Source organism: Pteropus vampyrus, unplaced genomic scaffold (genome assembly GCF_000151845.1).
Source record: "Pteropus vampyrus isolate Shadow unplaced genomic scaffold, Pvam_2.0 Scaffold11, whole genome shotgun sequence".
Lineage (NCBI taxonomy): Eukaryota > Metazoa > Chordata > Mammalia > Chiroptera > Pteropodidae > Pteropus > Pteropus vampyrus.
This window is the reverse complement of record NW_011888792.1, coordinates 291,385-310,399: the sequence shown is the minus strand read 5'-3', so window position 1 is coordinate 310,399 and position 19,015 is coordinate 291,385. Positions and strand designations below refer to the sequence as shown.

The 19,015-nt window shown below is 42.7% G+C and overlaps 1 protein-coding gene and 1 pseudogene across 1 annotated transcript in view; one reads left to right on the top strand and one right to left on the bottom strand.

Annotated features, from left to right (window-relative positions):
- The window catches only part of LOC105304609, a 28,030-nt pseudogene extending 11,315 nt beyond the window's left edge, over positions 1 to 16,715 (bottom strand).
- Positions 1 to 19,015, top strand: part of ARSB (arylsulfatase B) — a 150,980-nt gene that overhangs the window by 122,965 nt on the left and 9,000 nt on the right. The window lies entirely within an intron of this gene.

Genomic DNA, 19,015 nt, shown 5'->3' with positions numbered 1-19,015 from the left:
TGAAGTGAGAAGCCTACAGACATCTCGATCTATACTGCCAATCAGTGAAATCGAAGAAGTGGTCATGAAATTAATTGTGAAAACACTCTAGCCACCTTTTGCAATGTAGAGCCATTGTTTATTCATATAACCCATATTTGGAGCTTGTTCTTTTTAAATGGGTTGCTACGTATGTGCTTTTATTGGAGAATGTTTGATACTTCTCTTTTATAATTCTTTTTCTCACTCAAGCAATTTCGAATTTCAGAATACAGTTTCAGAAAACATATTTAGTAAAATCAGTAGAAAATGAGGACATTGCTCCCTTTTACTGATACTCATAATAAATACAAGATGATAAAAGTACTAATTTGTATAGTACTGCATGATTCTATGATTTAGAACAGGGGTCCCCAACCCCTGAGCCACAGACCCCATGGCTTGTTAGGAACCGGGCCGCACAGCAGGAGGTGAGCGGAGAGGGAGTGAGCAAAGCTTCTTTTGTATTTGCAGCCGCTCCCCAGCGCTAGCATCACGGCCTCAGCTCCACCTCAGATCACCAGGCATTAGATTCTCATAGGAACACCAGTCCCTGGTGCCAAAAAGTTTGGGGACTACTGATTTATAGAGTACAAACCACTGCTGTGGGGTTTTTTTAAACGATAAATGAATGCTGTGTGGCTTCAGGGAGAGACTGTAAATTTAATTTGTATAAGTGCATAGTGGAAAAACTGTCAGTGAAAATATATTTACCTATTCCTCTATCTACACTCATAATTTATAAGTTTTTAATTATCGTCAATTATTATTATGCTCATGTGTGCCCAGGACAATTCTGAGTCCTCTAAGCTTCATCTAATGCTACATTGTGTGTGTGTGTGTGTGTGTGTTTGAATAGAAAGTTCCTGTGACTTTGTTTCCATAATGTGACCATATCCAATATTTGAGGTTATTTTAATCATACCAGCATTCATTTCTACTGAATTGATCTTGACTGTCATGTTGCCATTCCCAATCTATTACATACATATTTTACATGTGCATCAAATCTGAAGGTTCCTTGAACAACTTTCCCAGCCTGGATTTAGACTGGTTGCTCATAGAGGAGTTCGGCTGCACCCTCTCCTCTCCTCCCTACTGTAAATGCTCTTCTCTTGGGCGAGGTGGGTGCCTCTAGGACGCTGCGCCTTCCTTCCTGACTCAGTGCCTGTGTTCTTGTTTGTGCTTCTCTCATGCGGTTCCCAGGACCTAGCAGACAGCTGAGCACTTGCCCACTGCTCTGTAAATACTGAGCCACACCTCCAGAGGGGCAGCTTTGTGCACTTTTCTATTTCTAAACTGATTTGCTGGTGGTTCCCAATATGCAGACACATGTACATATGACCCTGGTGTACCCTTTCCTGATTACAAGGATGTGACACTTCTTCTAACAGCTTGAACAGTCAAGTGGATCTGAATTCATATCTTCCATGTGGCACTTAGCCAAAAATTCTCGATATTTAATCTCTGGTGCAGGGTTAGTTCAGTTGGCAGATAGCCTTTCAGCTTAAAAAAAAAATACGAGTAAAATGTGAATATACTATTGTTTTCCATATGCATTAATAATTAGTATTTTCCAGATATTAAGTCTCTGCTTTTTATATCAAGTTTTTAGGGACATAGTGTAGTCAAGATTCTATATTTACTGCTTCACACAATATATAGTTCCTAAAATTACTATATAATTCCAAATGTTGATACACCCAAAAGAGAGTTTGCTTTTTTCTCTCACACATCTGTTTTGCTTTATATAAGAGAAACTTCTCATGCCAGAATGGCTTTCAGTGGATATAGGCAATCTGCTTTATGTTGAACCTCTGCAGTTCACAGATGCAAATGTTTAAAAAGCAGTGAGGTTAACACGGTTATTTCTTCATCTGAAATGTCCCTGGTCACTACTTTTGTCCATTTTTCTTTTATAAAAAAAAATTATTGTGTTATAAATCCATTGTGTGTAATTCTTATAGCCTTGCCTCATAATTCTCATATCAGAACTGACTTAACTCTTTAGTGGGCTCCTAGGAGGAATTTCTGGGTCCTGTAGTTTATATTGCTAATTTGATTGTGTCTTCTTGATAGAACTTTGGTTCTCAGAGAGGGAATGAGGGAAGCAGTTTCACTACCCAGAGCAGAAGCCCACTAACCAAAAGAACAGAACCCGCCTAAAAGTTCTAGCCTACCAGTGTGTGCCCTCAACTATTTAATCAGCCGATGTTAGTGGGCACTCATTGTTTCACCCTGCTAAGAAATGTGGGCAAGGCAAGGATAATATATGGATGCTAACCTCAAAAAATGGGCAGTCCAATTGGACAGATGGGACCTAAAATAACAATAGGATGGCAGTGTGTTAAGTGTCAAACCGTGCTCTGCACTATGCTCTTGCTGCCCCACAAGTAGGGAGAGCCCTCAGTTTATCACACCCATAGCTCCAGGTACTTTTTTTCAAATTTTGCATTTAATCCAATGCTTTAGGAGCTGAATCTTCCACAGAAATTTACCTACCTTATATTTCTAGGTTATGTTATAGAAAGCCTTCTGTATAATAAAGAAGTTTAACTATATTAACAACGCTAGGCCAAAGTTTCTAGGCCTTTGAGTCGAGAGAAATCTAACCACAATGTCATTATTTTCTGAGACAGCTGAACTTGAGAGTCAGTGGTTGGAAGTTCCTGAAACGCTCAAAGCGTAGGAAGGCCAAGTACAGTTCCTGGTTGAAGATGTTTAACTAACGTGGTCCCCAGTGGCACTCACGATTTGCAGAAGGAAGGCCTTGTATTTTCTGAAAACGGGTCCTAAATAAAAACTCAGAAGTCAGTCGATATTAATTACAGGTTGTGACTGAAGGTGTAGCTCTGTTGGTGTCTAGAATTAGAACTGTGGTGTGTCCCCCAGAAATGAGTTCACGTGGCAAAAATAGACAAAATCTATCCCACTGCCAAGCTGATGTCAGCAGAAATCTGGTCTACTTTCTGAAATGGAATGTGGGTTTCCAAATTCTCTCCATAGCCTCTTTCCAAAGCAAATGAGAAACAAATAACTCATAGGCACCAACTTCATTTTTCCATTCAAAGCAAAACATTTTCACCATGTTGCTTCTCCCTGTCTTTTTGCTACTGATTTCTTCCTGTAATACTTGTACCAATAGTAGTGGAAATTCATGGGATCTGAATGCTGATTTTGAATATAAATTTAATCACTTCCATTATATTTCCCCTCTTTTTCTGACTCCTTACATTACAGGCTCTCTCTGTCTGTGTCTGTCCCCAAAGAGAAATGACTGTCCTATTCTAAACACCTGAAGAAAAGACAGATTAACATTCTGCCTTGGTAGGGAGATCTGAGGGGTGACAGGAAGTTTGAGAAGTAAGTAGAGATTAGGAAAGCTAAGTTTGCTAAGAATAAGCTGGGGAGCAGTGCTTTTTCTTCTGGGACAACAGATGGGCCACGCTCCTAGATCAAGGGGTCCAGTGAAGGGCTCACCACATTGAGCCACCAGACCAAGGTTTGACAGGGCCCAGAGATGGGCCCTGCTTATACAGTCTATACTTCCTGCCAACATTCAGCTGCCACTGATTCCACTCTGAGACTTGGGGTCCCAGGGTCAGCCAGAATCAGGGCCAGGCAAGCAGGCATGTAGCTTAAGCAGTACGTCAGTGGGATAAGGTTCAGGGCCAGGCCTGTAGGCCTGCTGTGGGAAGAACAAGCAGGCCTGGCCCAGGTCTAATGGCCAGGTTGCCAGGATGTGGTTATCAGAGCAGGAGCACAGGCAGCAAATGTGGCCAGATGTCATGTACCAGACAGCTGCAGAGTTGCTCCTGCCTGGTGTCAGGCCTGGTCCTGGGGATCTGGATAACATGGATCTCCCAGCTCCAGCTGAATGGCAAGAAGTGCTGCCTACTCTGGGAGCTGAGCCAGACCTGACAGTCCCTACCTTCTTCCCTGAACATGCTCCAGAATAATCTCTCTTCTCGTTTGTTCCTCACTCCTCCCAGCTCTTCCATGGGACTAGCTTTTGGTGTAGACATAGGAGAGAGTCACTCATGATATGTGCCGAAGGGTCTGTCATGAGATGCTTTTCCCACTTGCTGGAAGTGGGCCTGAAATCCTCTCCATAAGCGTCACTGCCTGCTTAGACTGCCTAAAAGAGTGCCCAGTGCCTGCTCAGGATAGAACTGGAGGCCCTGTAGAGGCCCTGCCCAGGCCAGGCCTAGCCAAGTGGTCTATCCCCATTTCCTGACCCTCCCCGCTTCACCCCTTAGCTGGCTCTTGTGCTCAGCAATGCCATTTTCTTCTTATCCCTTAAATATGCCACATGCTTTCTTGCCTCTGTGCTTTTCCTCATGCTATTCTTTTTTGCCTTTCTTGCCTTCCTCTGCTTGGTAAACCCTGGCTAATCCTCTGAGATCCAGTTCAAATATAAGGCCTTCCCACCTTTGTAGGCAGAATTTAATTTGTAATCACTGCTTCTCCCTCAGTGACCACTCAGCATTTTATGGCAAGCTTATTGTTAGATTCCAAACCTCTAAAACGCAGGGACTTGGGTATATATCTATTCATCTTTGTATCTCTTCCCAGCAAGTGCCTGGAACATAGTCTTTAATTTATATATGTCTGTACTGCATATCTGGCACCTTAAATGGAAGCCTTTAGCACTCAATAACAGGTTAGCTCTGACTAGTTGAGAAAGTCAAAAAGCAGGGCAAGGGGAATATCTAACATCTATTGATGCTTCTTTGTGTGCTATCCCACCTCACTCCACATCCTACAGAATGTTAGCCAGGATATAGTTGGGGGTTAGCCAGGATATAGAGAGCAGGAGGGCTTGAGGGGGCCATCCTGGTTCCCTCTTGTGACACTACAAATAGGGCAGAAGCATCAGCTGATGCTGAGTACTGAGCCATCCTGAATGCGGGTGTATGATTTGTCCCTTGCGGCTTTCACAGGTATTTGGCTTTTGAAGCTGCCTGTGGCTCCGGAAATCAGGGAAATGCTTTAATAGGAATACTTCTCTGTGCTGGGAAGTGTAAATGCAACATTAAATGAATCTCACTCCACCCAGTCCAGGATGTGTTCTGCTAGCATGCTGGGCTGCCCTGAGCCAGCTATGTGCCCTAGGATCATGTCCTCTCAGCCACTCACAGAGTAATGCAGGCCTCATCAGAATCGTGTCTTAAAAACCATATGAAGGCAGACATTTGAACGCTAACTGGATGTCTTAGTCCATTCAGGCTGCCTGACAAAATACCAGTCTGTCTAGCTTATAAACAAAAGAAATTTATTTCTCACAGTTCTGGAGGATGGAAGTCCAAGTTCAAGGTACTAACATGGTCACTGGTAAAGGCCCACTTCCTAATTCATAGCCAGGGCCTCGCCTGGAGCCTCTTTTATAAAGGCACTAATCCCATTCATGAAGGCTCTACCCTCACGATCGAAGCACCACCCAGAGGCGGCCTAGTACCATCCTCTTTGTGGGTTAGGATTTCAACATATGAGCTGGGGTGGGTGGACTTAAATATTTAAACCATAGTGCTGGATATGTGATGCTGTGACACTATTAGGGAATTACTGCTAATGTTCTGGGAAACATTGCTTATTTTTGCTCATTAAATCACTATTAATGTGATAATGGTATGGTGATTATGGTTTTTCTTTGAGGAATCCTTGTGTTTTAGAGATATGTACTTAAATATTTACAGATGAAATGTTAGATGACTGGGATTTACTTTGAAACAAAGTGGGGAGGAGGGAAAGGCAAGGAAAGATAGAAAAAGATTAGCCACAAGTGGATAATTGTTAAAGTTGAGTGTTGAGTACCTTTGTGTTTATTATGCTATTCAGTCAGTCTACTTTTGTTCATACTTAAAATTTTTCATAACAAGATGTTTTTTAAGTATGTGGGAAAGAAGGTGGAAATAAGGTTATTTTATTCTCATCCTCTTTATTCTTGAATTCACTTTATTGTCTCTTTGCCTCACACAAGGTCACCTCTAAGGATCTCCTACTTAGGGAAGAATGTCCAAATTATTAGCACCCCTTCAGCAACTTCTTAAAAGACCATCTCTTCAGGTTCCTCAAATATGTTTAAAGGGCTTTGAAATAAGATGTGCCTCCTCTTACTGATTCAGGTAGGGTGGGGACAGCCTGAAGTCCTGGCAAAGCAGAGCTGCACTCCAAACTCTGGCTTAGGTTCCTTCTGGGACAAAGCACTTGCCTCTTCCAGTGAGGAGTCACTGCCTCCTTGATAACAGATTATAGAAGACAAATGTGCCATTTTCACTGTGCCTATATCCCAGGGAAGCTGCCATGGGCACATTTTAAAAGGAAGGACACTTTCATGCGGTTAACTCTTCCTGGAAGGCGACTGATGAAGATGTGTTATGATAGCGCCTGGGGACTGCGAGCCAGTTAGGCACACACACTGTCGAGGTTAGGCTCCACTCTGAATTATCTCATCTCTCAAATGTTTCTGTTTAATCTACCACACAGACTGGATGCTGTGAAGTCTGTTAGCTGAACATTTTCCAGAGTAGATATTCATTGGCCTCATTTCCACCACCCTCTTGTTTCCACAGCACCCTCACCCCCACCCCCACCGTACCTCGCCATGGAATGCTCTGTGCTCTCTTTATTGTCCTCGGCACTTTTCATCTTCATGGCCCATCTTTCTGGCTGTGCAGACCACAGACAGGGTTGCAAGAGAGTTGAGAAAGAATAGCTAATTGGGGGTGACAGGGAGTGGAGGAGTAAGCATGGCAAGTACGTGCCAACTGGTGAAGTCTTAAATGGAACAATTTAAGACTTTAAGAGTTTTCCTACAAGTTAACATCTTGTCGAGCTTCCTGTGCATGTTCCATTTTCTAGTAGTGTGACTTAGAGGAAGCTACCAAAGCCATAGTTACCACATTCCAGATGCCATAAGAGCTGTGGGTAAGAGTGAATACAGTGGATGACTAAGTCAGGATCCCGGGGCTGCTGACAGTCAGAGAATAATGAGGCAAATCTAACAGGTTGGAATGCGGTTAGGGTAAATGTAGAGTGCTGTGCTTGGGGCCATCGCAAAGAGCAGGGTAAGGAGGAATGGCTGACTGGGAACTTAATATGAGGCAAAGGTAAGATGTGGCTGCACGGACCTACGAACAAATTTTTGAAAATCCAGTTGCATAGATAAAAGAAGTTGAAAGCTTCAGTACTGTAACATAGCCAGAAACCACGTTTGGTTTCCTGCAAGCCTGTGAAGGAGGTCATCTCAATAAATGTTAGCTGCTATTAGGAAAGGTATTCTTACCTCTCTGAAGGTGCCTAATCCTGTGTGTTGCATGCGGAAGACGATCGGTAAAGATCTCGCTTATTAAGAGCCTCATGACATGCTCCAGATGTGAAATTGTTCTGCATGTCAAGGGGACACTGTGACTCTTGTTTTTTATTTCTTTTGGGTACCAGTTACTTTTGTTGTTGTTGTATCCTTTAAGTTCCTAAGTTGCACAGTAGGGTGGGAGAGAGGAGAATAAAGCCAGAGGAGATTTTATCATCATAATAACAATTACAATAAAGACCACTATATTTGCCCTCTATTTTGTGCCAGACACTGGCTCAGCATTTTGCATTGGCCCATTTAATCCTCACAGAAACCCCAGAAAGATAGGTGGTAGTATTATTCCTGTTTTACAGAGAAATAAAGTAAGTCTTAAGTAAACTGCCCAAGGCTGCACAGCTAGAATGTAGCAGAGCTGGGGTTCCAGCTTCCTTTATGTCCAGGATCAGGCTCTTAATGCCTATCCAGTGCTGTCCTTTTCACAGCAGTAAAGAACTGTTCTCTCGAAGTGCTCCATGTGGGGTTCGGTGCTGTGGCAAGTACCCAGACATCAAGTCTGGCCATGAACGTGCATCAGAGCTCACAGAGCTGGTCAGTGCACCATCAGTAATAACCAAAAATTTTTAATTTGCTTCCAATGGACATTCCAGATCAGCCAGCCATTTTCCAAATCAGAGGTACAACCCATATATTTTTCCTTATGTATTGCCATTCCTTCTCTTTTCTGCTTGCTTTTCTAGTCAAGGTCAGAGAGAACCAGAAAAATCTGCTAAAAAGAGTGAGTTTTGCTTTCTCAGAAGTAGTTCTTACTGCCATGGAAAGCAGAGGAAATATTTGCATTAGCCTCTTCACTTCCATGGTGGGAGATGGAAATAAAATTAATGAATAGAAACAAAAAGATATTTTTCTTCCTAATAACCTCACTTTGTCCTTTTTCTAATCTTATTAAGTCTTCATCACATACCTGTATAAAATCACTGATGAAAATGTAAGTTCTAATAGTGTAATACTAGTTGCCTATGGGCTTTGCTGGCTTGACTCTGCTCTGACATGTCACTAATATGTCAGATTAGTGCTGCATATAAGTGGCAAATGCAGAAAGTCACTCAGACAGCTAAACTTGATACGATTATAGGATTAAACCTGATGCTTGTTATGTGATTCAGCAATTATTAAAGAAAGGCTTTGGTATTTTTAACTGCCTCTCTGCAATGTGATTTATAATTTCTTCGGGGTCTCTCACTCTCCAGTGTGCATTCCTTTGAGTAAACCTGTGAGGAACTTCCTGTTTCTAAGAAACTGTGTCGTTCTCACAAAATCATGGAAGCCAGTGCTGAGACTCCACCAATGGTGTCTGGTCAGCAGAGAAAATGTTGCAGAGAAAAATCAGTCACTTAACAAATATTTATGGGGTTCCTACTGACCTAAGTACTAAGTAATTTAAAAGGAACTGAAAGGTATAGTTCTTGCCTTCAAATGGCCTTGATTTTATGGAATACTTGACACAGACCTGTGAGGACACATAAGCACTATTGTCCCAATTCCTGAAGAGTGCACAGGCGTCAGGGCTGCTGTCTAAAAAACAGGGGGACTTGTGAACATGCTGGAAGGTGGGAGACAGGCAGACAGCTCCATCCTACCCCCCTGGGGAAGGGAAGGGCCAGTCTCTAGCGGGCCATCAGCATCCGTAAACGTAGGAACAGCCCACTTTTGTCTCTTTTCCAGGATTCACTCTTTGAAAGCATTTGGGTAATTACAGCTTCCATTTTGGCCTTTGGTTGTTAGTTTTAGTGTATTAATTATCTGCCGTGTCGAGAGATTTCCTCTGATCCCTCCGAGGTCTCACCCTTTTCCTCCCAGTGGTTGTTTGCTCCTTGCTTGATAAGTCAGAATAGTTCCATAAGTGAGAATAGTTCCACGGTTCTTCTGTATCCCATGAAAATTAGGCAGTTCTCAACCTTCCTCTTCTCTCTAACTTACCGTCTACCTTCTTCCTTAAGAAAGGTTTATGTGATTACATTGACCAAGTCCTCTACCTCAGTGATAGGTGGATTTAAACAGGGTGGCAATGTAAGGAGAGGAATGAACTAATTTTGATAAAATATTCACTCTGACCTGGAGTAAAACACTCTTTTTCTTTTCATTCCACATTTCAGTTACATCTATATGAGTAATTATTAATCCTAAGAGATAATCTCTCCCCTAGTATTTCTCTTTCTTGTTGCAGGAGTCTAAATCTACATGCATCTTATGTGAGGTCCTTGAAACTAAAAGACTTTTTTTTCCTCTCAAAACATTAATGGCAAAAGACTTAGAGCCATTCAGACACGCTGCTTATATCCTTGACTCACCAGGACTGCCAGTGACCCTGTCTAGTTCTGCCTGGTGTCCTCAGGTGGGGGAATAAGGGCACCGAAATAATGAGCAGGACCTTCACTAGACCGAGACCTCCTTGACTGCAGGGGAAAACACTGGAGCACAGTTCCCAGTACTTAGTAAGTACTCAATAAATTCTCATCGAATGGAACAGAACCAGTTCCTGGTATGGCACAAGGTACAGAGTAAATGCTCAATAAATATTTGTTGAAATAAAAAATAAATTACTGTATTCCATGGGGAAGAATTCCAGTCTTCATAGAGCTTGTTTCACTTGAACCTCTGGAAGGCGTTTAGGCTGGATAAAATAGGAAAGCAGCCATAAGCAGGGAGGCAGATGGCTGATCCAAGCCCTCCAGCTGAGGAGACCAGCACGTTTCTGTGGGAACATGGATGCTCTGACCTCATGAAAGCTTGCAAGAGTCAAGTGGGATAGTCCAAATCCAAGACTTTCTCTGCTCACTTTGGCAATTTTACAGCAGCACACAGTTTGTGTGCCAGGCCCCAGCTTCAGGGACTTTAACAGCCCAGTAATTATCTGCTGATCAAGGGAGGCAGGGATGTGTATAGAAGTCACTTTTCAGTAGCAAATAGTTCTATTGGAAAAGCCTCAGTAAGCTGCTGACTTTCTCTCAAGTGTTCAAAAGATACCAGAGGACTGACAGGCTAGTTTAATTGTGTTAATACAAGAAGTTTCCCCAGTACAGAGGGACGTGTATCATGGTGAATTGTCAGTTTCAGAGCTGAAGCTCCATCTCCAATGCGTGAGTGAAAACGTTCTCTATGAGGGCAGATGAGTCACACAAGGGGAGGAAAAATGCTTCTCTCCAGGTGCCAGGATGCCTGCTCTTCATTCCTCTGAGGAAAGTTCTTTATCTCCTGCAGATAAGTGTGTCACTCTCTTGGGAGAGCAAACACAACCAAATAAGGACCTAGATATCCCTTACTCATGCTTGCAAATAGTCCCACTTCTCTCTGACTGTTCAGAGAAGTTAAGATCTGGAGTTAAGATTTTAGGAGGTATCAGTTCATTTAAATCCACATGAACATCAGAGATGCCCCTTAGAACTAGTTGTGGGACCACAGATTTATCCTGGCCACAAATTTAAAATTATATTTCCTTTTAGCTATCAATGCAAACAAAAGAATCCAAACTTTTTTTTAGTATGGCCTAATATAGGGCTGGATACCTGACCAGCACCTCCCACCTTGGACCCCTCCGGGCTGGGTCAGGGAACTTAACTTCCCTACAAAGGGTCAGGTTACATGATGTCTAGGGCTCCTGGGGAGCTCTCACATTCTTCATTCTATAATCATTATCTCTTTAATTTTTCTGTTGTCTTTTCTCTAAACCTTCTATGGTGACCCTGTTTGGGGGTGTGACATTAAGAAGTGTGTATTTCTCACGGTTGTGTCTCAGACCGCTGCTCATCTCTCTCCGTTTGTCCTTATTTAGGTCACTCTAAAATCTACCGATCGTCTTGGAGCCTCAGTTCGTTGACTTATTCAGCAATATTGATCAGACATCTACACAGTGCTAAGCACTGAGTATACTATATACCGGTGAACGAAATAGTCACGATCCTGCCTTTTGGGGATCTTATACCTTTATAGGGAAACATTAAATAAACAAAGAAATATACAAGTGCAGATTGTAATATGGGTGACAAAAGATTATTAGCAGGGGTTGGCCTCATTTCATTTGGGAGGACAAAAAAAGGCTGCTCTGAGGAAACTCTGAGACCTGGAAAATGAGTTAGGCGAGGAGCTGCCAAAAGTGCTCTCAGTAGAGGGAAAAGCAAATACCAAGAGCCCTGCAGCAGGGAAAGGCCATAGCAACAAGCAGAGCTTAGAGTGTCTGAGGGCTGAAAGTAAACTGTGTGATCGGACATGCGGGGTGAGGGGAGCGTCATGAGATGAGACGGAGGAGGGACGCATCTGTGAAAATAACACTGGCTGCTGGAACAAACCAAAACTGTGTAACCATCCGAACCACAGACATTTTTTATTCATAGAATATACAAAATGGGTATTCCTGAGCAATGAACAGCTCTTGTCCAAGCCACGTTTTGGGGATTACAGCTTCTTCCATCTTGCGGCTCTGCCATTTTTAATGAGCTGCCAAGGCCAGCATGTTTGTCTGCATGGAAGGTTGCACGTGAGAGGTTTTTCCAGGCCCAGATCTGTCTGGGAGTTGTGCTTCCACTTTATCCACTTTCCATGGGCTCGTACTTAACTATAAGGGTGACCACGAAACGTGGTAGGACTGTGATCACAGGAAGGAGATGGAGCAGATGATGCAGGCCCTGTGGGCCATGCTGCAGAGTTTAGGCTTTATTCCCGGTGCACTGAGGAAAGTGAAGCGGGAATGCACCTGCGGTCAATCCATCACCACATCTAACCCTACGTGATCGATTGCTCATGTCACACAACATGTCTAAACTAATTCATCAACCCCCTCAAAAAGCAGCATCTCCGCTCAGTGTTTTCTTTCAGTGATGTCACTCCAGACCTCACAGTCATTTTTTTTTTTCCTGCTCTATTGGTCATCTAGATTCTCCTTTTACATACGTTAGGAATACTCGCCCAACGATGGTCTTTGATTGGTTTCTTTCTGCTCTGATACAGAATGCTAATTTACACATTTGCAATGTAGAATATTCTTTCCCAGTGACAGTTATCTCTGGCTGTGATGTTTTCACAGTATCATGTCATCTGGTAAGCTTAATAATCACAGCGCAGTGAGCATGGAGATAAATCTTTCTAAAACAAGGCTCTCATCCCTAGCCCCCGCCCCCAGAGTTACCGGATTTTAATGACCTACTGAAAAAAGGTCTGACTCCTGTAGTTTGGGGAAACCTATTCAACCAGTCCTTTCTACACCGTCCGTACTCTGTCTCCCTCCAGCCAGCCAGGATGCTCAGGTATCCTCCAGAGTTAAAAACAGACTTGGTCAGTCCTCACCTTAAACTATTCCCCTCTGCCTAGGACATGCTATTTCTACTCATCACCCCTCTGTATCCTACAGATCCTTCCATGCCAGTCCTTTCGTGTCATCCCCAAGTCTTGCCTTCTCTGGAAATCCTGCCCTTACTCCACCAATCAGAAATAAGCTTTCTGTCTCTGGAGTTTTGTAATACTTACTCCCCCAAGTGTTTTTGCACAGTGGCTTACAAATCTAGGTGCTCAATTAATGCTTAAATTATTTGAATTATGTCTTACGATTCCTTTGGCATTTGTCTTGTGTTGCCTTTTATTGACATTTATCCTTCCAATTTATTCTAAAGTTCTTGAGTAGGGATACTTTTCCCACATAAAACCTGGCACATCTACAAAAAAAAAAATTTAATTAATTAGTTATGCTTTTCTATAATTCCTGTGATACCTTGCACAGTTCCTTCAACAAAGCAGATGTTCAAAACATTCTTTTTGACATATTACTGCTGTTTTAATATATGATTCCTTCTAAAATTAAAGCCTTAGTTAAGGGGGAATGCTTTGGCTGGGAATTCAAGCCCCAAAGGAAGACCTTTGGGCAAAATACTCGGTGGGGAGTAGAGATTGCCCTTTACTCTCTAGTCCTCTGTAGGCAGCGTCCTACTTTGCTTCTGCTCATTCAGGAGGCCAACTTTGGGTTTGCCATGGAGTGTTTAGTACCACTTTCCTATTTACAATGCTCTTTTCCCCAAGAAAGATGTTACAAAGGGTAGGGGGGTTGCTCTGGGGTGGTCTTCTTTTAAATTTTCCATGTTGTCAAGATTTTTCATGTGACAAACTGTACTAGAGCCAGGAAAGAGCATCAAAGCAAATGACTGTATTTTCAAAATTTACCCTGGCTCTGTGGGAATTTGATTACTTAAACCTTTGTAGATTACCACCCTCTAGTAAATGAACCTCTGATATGATAGTAGGCCTCTCCATTTCATTTTCTAATCTGCCTAAAGATTCTCAACATTCTTGTTTGAGTCAGATGGAAAATTCAGTTCCTTTTTTTTTTTTCTTTTTCATCTTAATTGGTTTTCCATATGCAGGTCTCGGAAGTGGTGTTTATCTGTCACATCATCCCCTAATATGAAAGATAATACTACTGTCAGGGGAAAGAGTAGTGGGTAGATATGTAGAGCTGAGTAGAGTTGAGTCCCTCCACCTGCTTTGGGCTTCAAAAACATGGCAACATGACTGTCAGGGAGAGTGTCTCTCCAGAGTGGGCTGGCCAGCACAGATCCAGATTCTGTCCCTTCTGTGAGCCATTTCATGAATGTGTATGAAGTGCCTAGCAGCTAGCATTCCTCAGGAGGCACATCGGGGATTATGGACGTGACACTTAACACAGGGTTTTTAGAGAGAGGACTAAGCCTTCAGGAACCTCAGATTGTCTGCCTATTGGACTCGATAATCAAACTGCGAAATTCAGATCAGCGTCTATAAACTCATGAACACTTAACGCAGGTACCTTCTGGAATCGAACTTTTCAAGTTGATCTGAAGAGTTGCTGGCACTTCTTTAACTCTGCATTCTCTAAATCATTTTAGGGCAAAGACACCATCTTTGCTTACTGTCTCAGATGTGTTTCCAGTTTTCCTTGGAAAGAGCTTGTGTTCTCAGTCCTGGGTTATGTGAGACCCTGATAGGCTCAAAATATAAAACAACCATAATTTCAATTGGGCTGCTGCCAAAAACTAGGGTAGGCTAGAAGGAGTTGTCTGAAATTTTTGCTTTTTTACCTTTGGCAAGCAGCACCTAGTGGTCCTCATTTCAGTGATTATAGGGTTTGTATAACATGCCGGGGTGTGGGCCGTGGAATGGCGATGCTGTGGAAGGCTGTCCTTGGAAGAGTGCCAGCCAGCTTCAGTTTTCTGCACTGTAATTGTTGCCACTGCTGCGCCAGTGTGAGCTCCCAGGGTCGGGAAGAGCAGCACCACCAAGCTGCCAAGAGAGGCCAGGCCCACCTGTCAGCCATCGTGGGCTGATTCCATGGGCAGGGCCCCCTTTCCAAATTACGCATTAAATTAGCATTATGTCATCTTTATCCACAAATGTGCTCGGAGCCTAGACATGTCTTTCCTGTGTACCGGAATATGAACGTACAACACAGAAGAGTGTGGCCTTCAGCAGGACGTTTTGGACCGTGGGCCTTTGTAGAATTTGGGATTTCACTAAATGCCATGTTGTGGGACGGGGGAGTCTTTCTTCTTTTATCTCTAGCCAGAGAACAGACGACTCAGCCTGGTTCATGCTCATCATCTTAATCACAGGCTGAAGATGAATATTTTTGGTTAGTTTCCCTTTTTTTTTTATATACACAGTATCTATTTATAGCCATTTGCTGACGGACTCTACCAATTACTTGAAAAACTTGTATTTAGAGAGAGACAAACTAAAAATGTGAATTCAAAGGATAGCTGTAGTTCTGCATTAGATTAGCCTGTTGTGGGCAGGATCAGAATGGAGATGGTGGTTGGCACACGAACAATGATGTCATAACTGGACACGATCATCTGTTTTCACTTTAATTGGAAGATGATTAGAAAAAATACCCAGTCCTCTATCTGTCTTTGTTATTGCAAGCTCATTGTTATGGGCATTATGTTTCCAGCCCAGTGAAATTGCTGTTTCCACAGTCATCAATGACATCCTATTTGCCAAATCCAGTGCTCCCCTCCCTGCTTTCTCATACTTTCCCTCTCTTCAACAGTTACCATTTTCTCCATGGAATATTTCCCATGGTTTCTGAAACATTCTTCTAGTCTAGCTCCTCCTCAATCTGCTGGAGGCTCCTTCCCCTCTGCTTTGCCTTTCAGATGTTGGTTTTCTCCAGGGTTCCATCCTCTGCCCCTTTCTCTTCTCGGTCTGTGTGTTTCTACCACTTTAACCACAACAGGAAGCTGTGGAGATGAGGCTCCCGGCTTGGGGCGCAGGGCTCGGGAGTGCGTGTGGTACATCAGAAAGGAGCTGCCGAAGCTGTCCGGTGGGCCGTCAGGTAGACGGGATTGCTCTGCCGCTGCCCCCTACTCTTCACTCCGGGCACAGGGCTGAAGGAAGACAGGCTGGCTCACGGGGGCAGCAGAAAGGTGGTGAAGCCAGAGAAAGTCCATAAACTGTGAGGGGTAGGAAAGTTCCATAAGGAGACGACATATTCCAAAAGAGAGACACTCCTCCTCCCTGGATCATCTTTGTCACGCTTTCTTTACCTGTCACGTTTATCTAGTCCTTTAGGGCCCAGACCAGTGAGCATTACCTTCCGGGATCCTCTCCCAGGCAGTTGCTCTTTCCTTGGGAATCTCCTAGTACTTTGTGCATTGTATTCACTCAGCCAACAGATGGGCATTTCACTATTTTAGAATTTATGGTGTTTTAATGAAATTATTTTATTATCACCTGCCGTATTCCAGTTTATTCACTTCGAAGATTTAATATCTAGCTCATAAAATGATCAACAAAATAAATATTTGTTTAATAGGCAAATGAATGAGTAATATAAGATAGAATATTTATTCAAGACTCAATTTGAACTAAAGTTTTAGGAGATAAAAATGCACTAATTCCCTAGGATAGTCCTGAGTTTAGGATTCACCGAATGGTTGTTTTCTCTGTTGTTTTGGTTTATGCTACTCAAGTGACACTCCTGGCTAATGTCAGACTTTAACCAACTGTTGAAGTTCCCTGTAATACAGGAACATTCTCTGAATACTTATTATGCACGATTCAATAATGACTAACATTTGAACTCTGTCTAGGCTGAGCAAGCCACATCAAAGCTCCTTTTTCACTAGGACTTTTAAAGTATCAAATATGGACTGAATGAGTAGGTGTCAGAGAGACTGACTTTGTAAACTGAAAATCATAAACCTAGATTCATTTGAAATATGTCATGTGGAGTGCATATATAAAAATTATGAGCATTTTGATTTTTCCCTTGTAGGTAATAAATAACATCTGTAATATTCCTCCTCACCTTTTTCTGATTAGCCTTATGTCTGGCATATTTTCCCCGACACTCCTGTTTCATGTTGTAAGGATTTCACCAAGGAGAGACAGGATTCTAAATAAGTAGTGTGGGTATAACAGAAAACTTGGAGCAATCAGGTTTAAGACTAAAACCAAGGGGCAGGATGAGTTTGGGGGAAATTTTTAATGGTGTTCAGGCCTCCCTATTTTCTCCTCCAGCAGAGTTGCACAGGTTCTGAGGGGCGGAGGTGGCCCTGAAGGGCAAAGGGCATGTGGCCCACTGTTACCCAGACCCACAAACCAGTACCACCATCCCCCAAAGCCAACATGCTCCCCAGGCCCACAGGCCTCCTCCCGCTCCACACCTGTGCCCACATGGGTGCATGCAGCAGAGTTCTCTGGCCACTGGCTGTCACTCTGGGGCCCATGGAGCTTGAGGAGTCCACTGGAGACTGCCGCTAGTGAACCATTGTGGAAATTGGACGACTCTGCCTTTAGCTGTTTTGTATGATGGACAGCTGCATAGAGTTTGGAGGGAGGAACTATGTCAAGACCATTGCAAGCATAATAGAGGATGCTGCTAAAGATGACAGAAGGCCAGGCAGCCCATGATGGCCAGGCTGGGCCAGGCAAGAGGCCAGAGCTGAGCTGTGCTGGGCACAGAGTTAAATACTGGGTGACTGTGCAGATCAGGCGATCCCAGAGTACAACCTTAACTGGGAATTCCTGTTCTATTTCACTCTGTTCTATTTCAAACTTGTTTTTAACAAGTTTGGCCAGCTCTTTGGTGTAGTATGTAGAATTTAGGTAGTATTGTCACATTTTTTCACGTTACTTTTTTTTTTTTCATTCGTTTTCAAACCACTTTATTGAGGTATGATTGTCATACAAAGCTATATATATTTAATGCATACAAATTGATGATTTTTGAGATAAATATACATGTATGAAACCATCACCACAATCTATGCCATAAACATCCATCTCCAAAAGTTTCCTCTGCCCCCTTTATTATTATTTTGTGTGTGTATGTGTGATAAGAACACTTAACCAATTTTTAAGTACACAATACAGTGTTCACTATGAGCACTGTGCCATACAGGTGATCTCTAGGACTTACTCATCTTGTATAACCGAAATTTTGTGCCCTTTGACTAATACTTCCTCGTTTCCCCATCCCCTCTCACCCATGATTTTCTTATAATACCTTGTTCCCTTGGCCGCTGGTTCGGATCTCACAGTCGTTTCAGAGTTGGGCAGTCGATCACACCTTGATTTTGATGGCTATCGATCAAAGGCCATAGGTTCACCTAAAATTGAAATGATTTCTTTCAGTTGGTCAGTCTGTTTTGTCACTGTACCCTGTCCTCTGGCAACTTCTGTGGGAATTTAAGAGACCTGTAACTGGGATTTTTATACTTCCAGTGCACAGCGCATTCACCACACATAGCTGTCATGTCATCCTTACAGTCATCCTGTGAGGTAGGCATTATTTTTATTCCCGTTTTTTATATAAGGAAACAGGAATTCGGAGTGGTTAAATCACTTAATAAGATAATAGAAAGAGATTATTCTAAAAGCTACTAAAATGCACAGTGGTTTCTCTCAGTTCTTTTGCAGAACTTGTGTCCTAATATAGTGAATTCTGTTGCTAATTCCTAACAGTTCTGTAAATCCAGCTTTTAAGCTGGGAGGGCTATGGCTGTTGGGGGCTTTTTTTTTTTTTTTCCATCTCTGAAAATTAAGCAAAGAGGGTCAGTGAAGCATCAGCTCAGAGTGCGGGGGTTCTAGCCAGTGTTTGCAGCGGGGGGTACTATTTTTAGAGAAAAACTTCTATGTTTGGATCCAGAATGATTTTTCAAAGCAAGAATCAAGACAGCAATGAACACATTCACATCTGGGTATGTAAGTCTTTACCACACAGAGAGATGAGAAACGGCCATGGCCTGAGCCCATTAGAGATTTGATCCACATGTGCACCAAGCACGTCTGTCCAGTCAGAGCCCAAATGCACTATGTTCTGGGGGGACAAACAGGCTGTGGAAAGTAAGGCTCAGACTAACTGGCACAATAAGGAGCCTAGCAACTTGAACGTCACTTTGAACATGGAATTCTTTGAACTTTTCTTGGATTGAGCCATGAAGAAATGATCAGCCAATCAAATGTTTAATGTAAATAAACTCTAAGAGATATATTGAATCACATGATAAACTAACAAACAAGCTGCTTTCAAGAACTTTTAAGCACAAAAATTGAAGGTAGTTGTGCTAATTAAACCTAAGTCTTACTTGTTTGTTAAAAAAAATCCCTGACAGTATTATTCCATGTTAGGAAACACCTTGACAATCAAATACCTGGAAA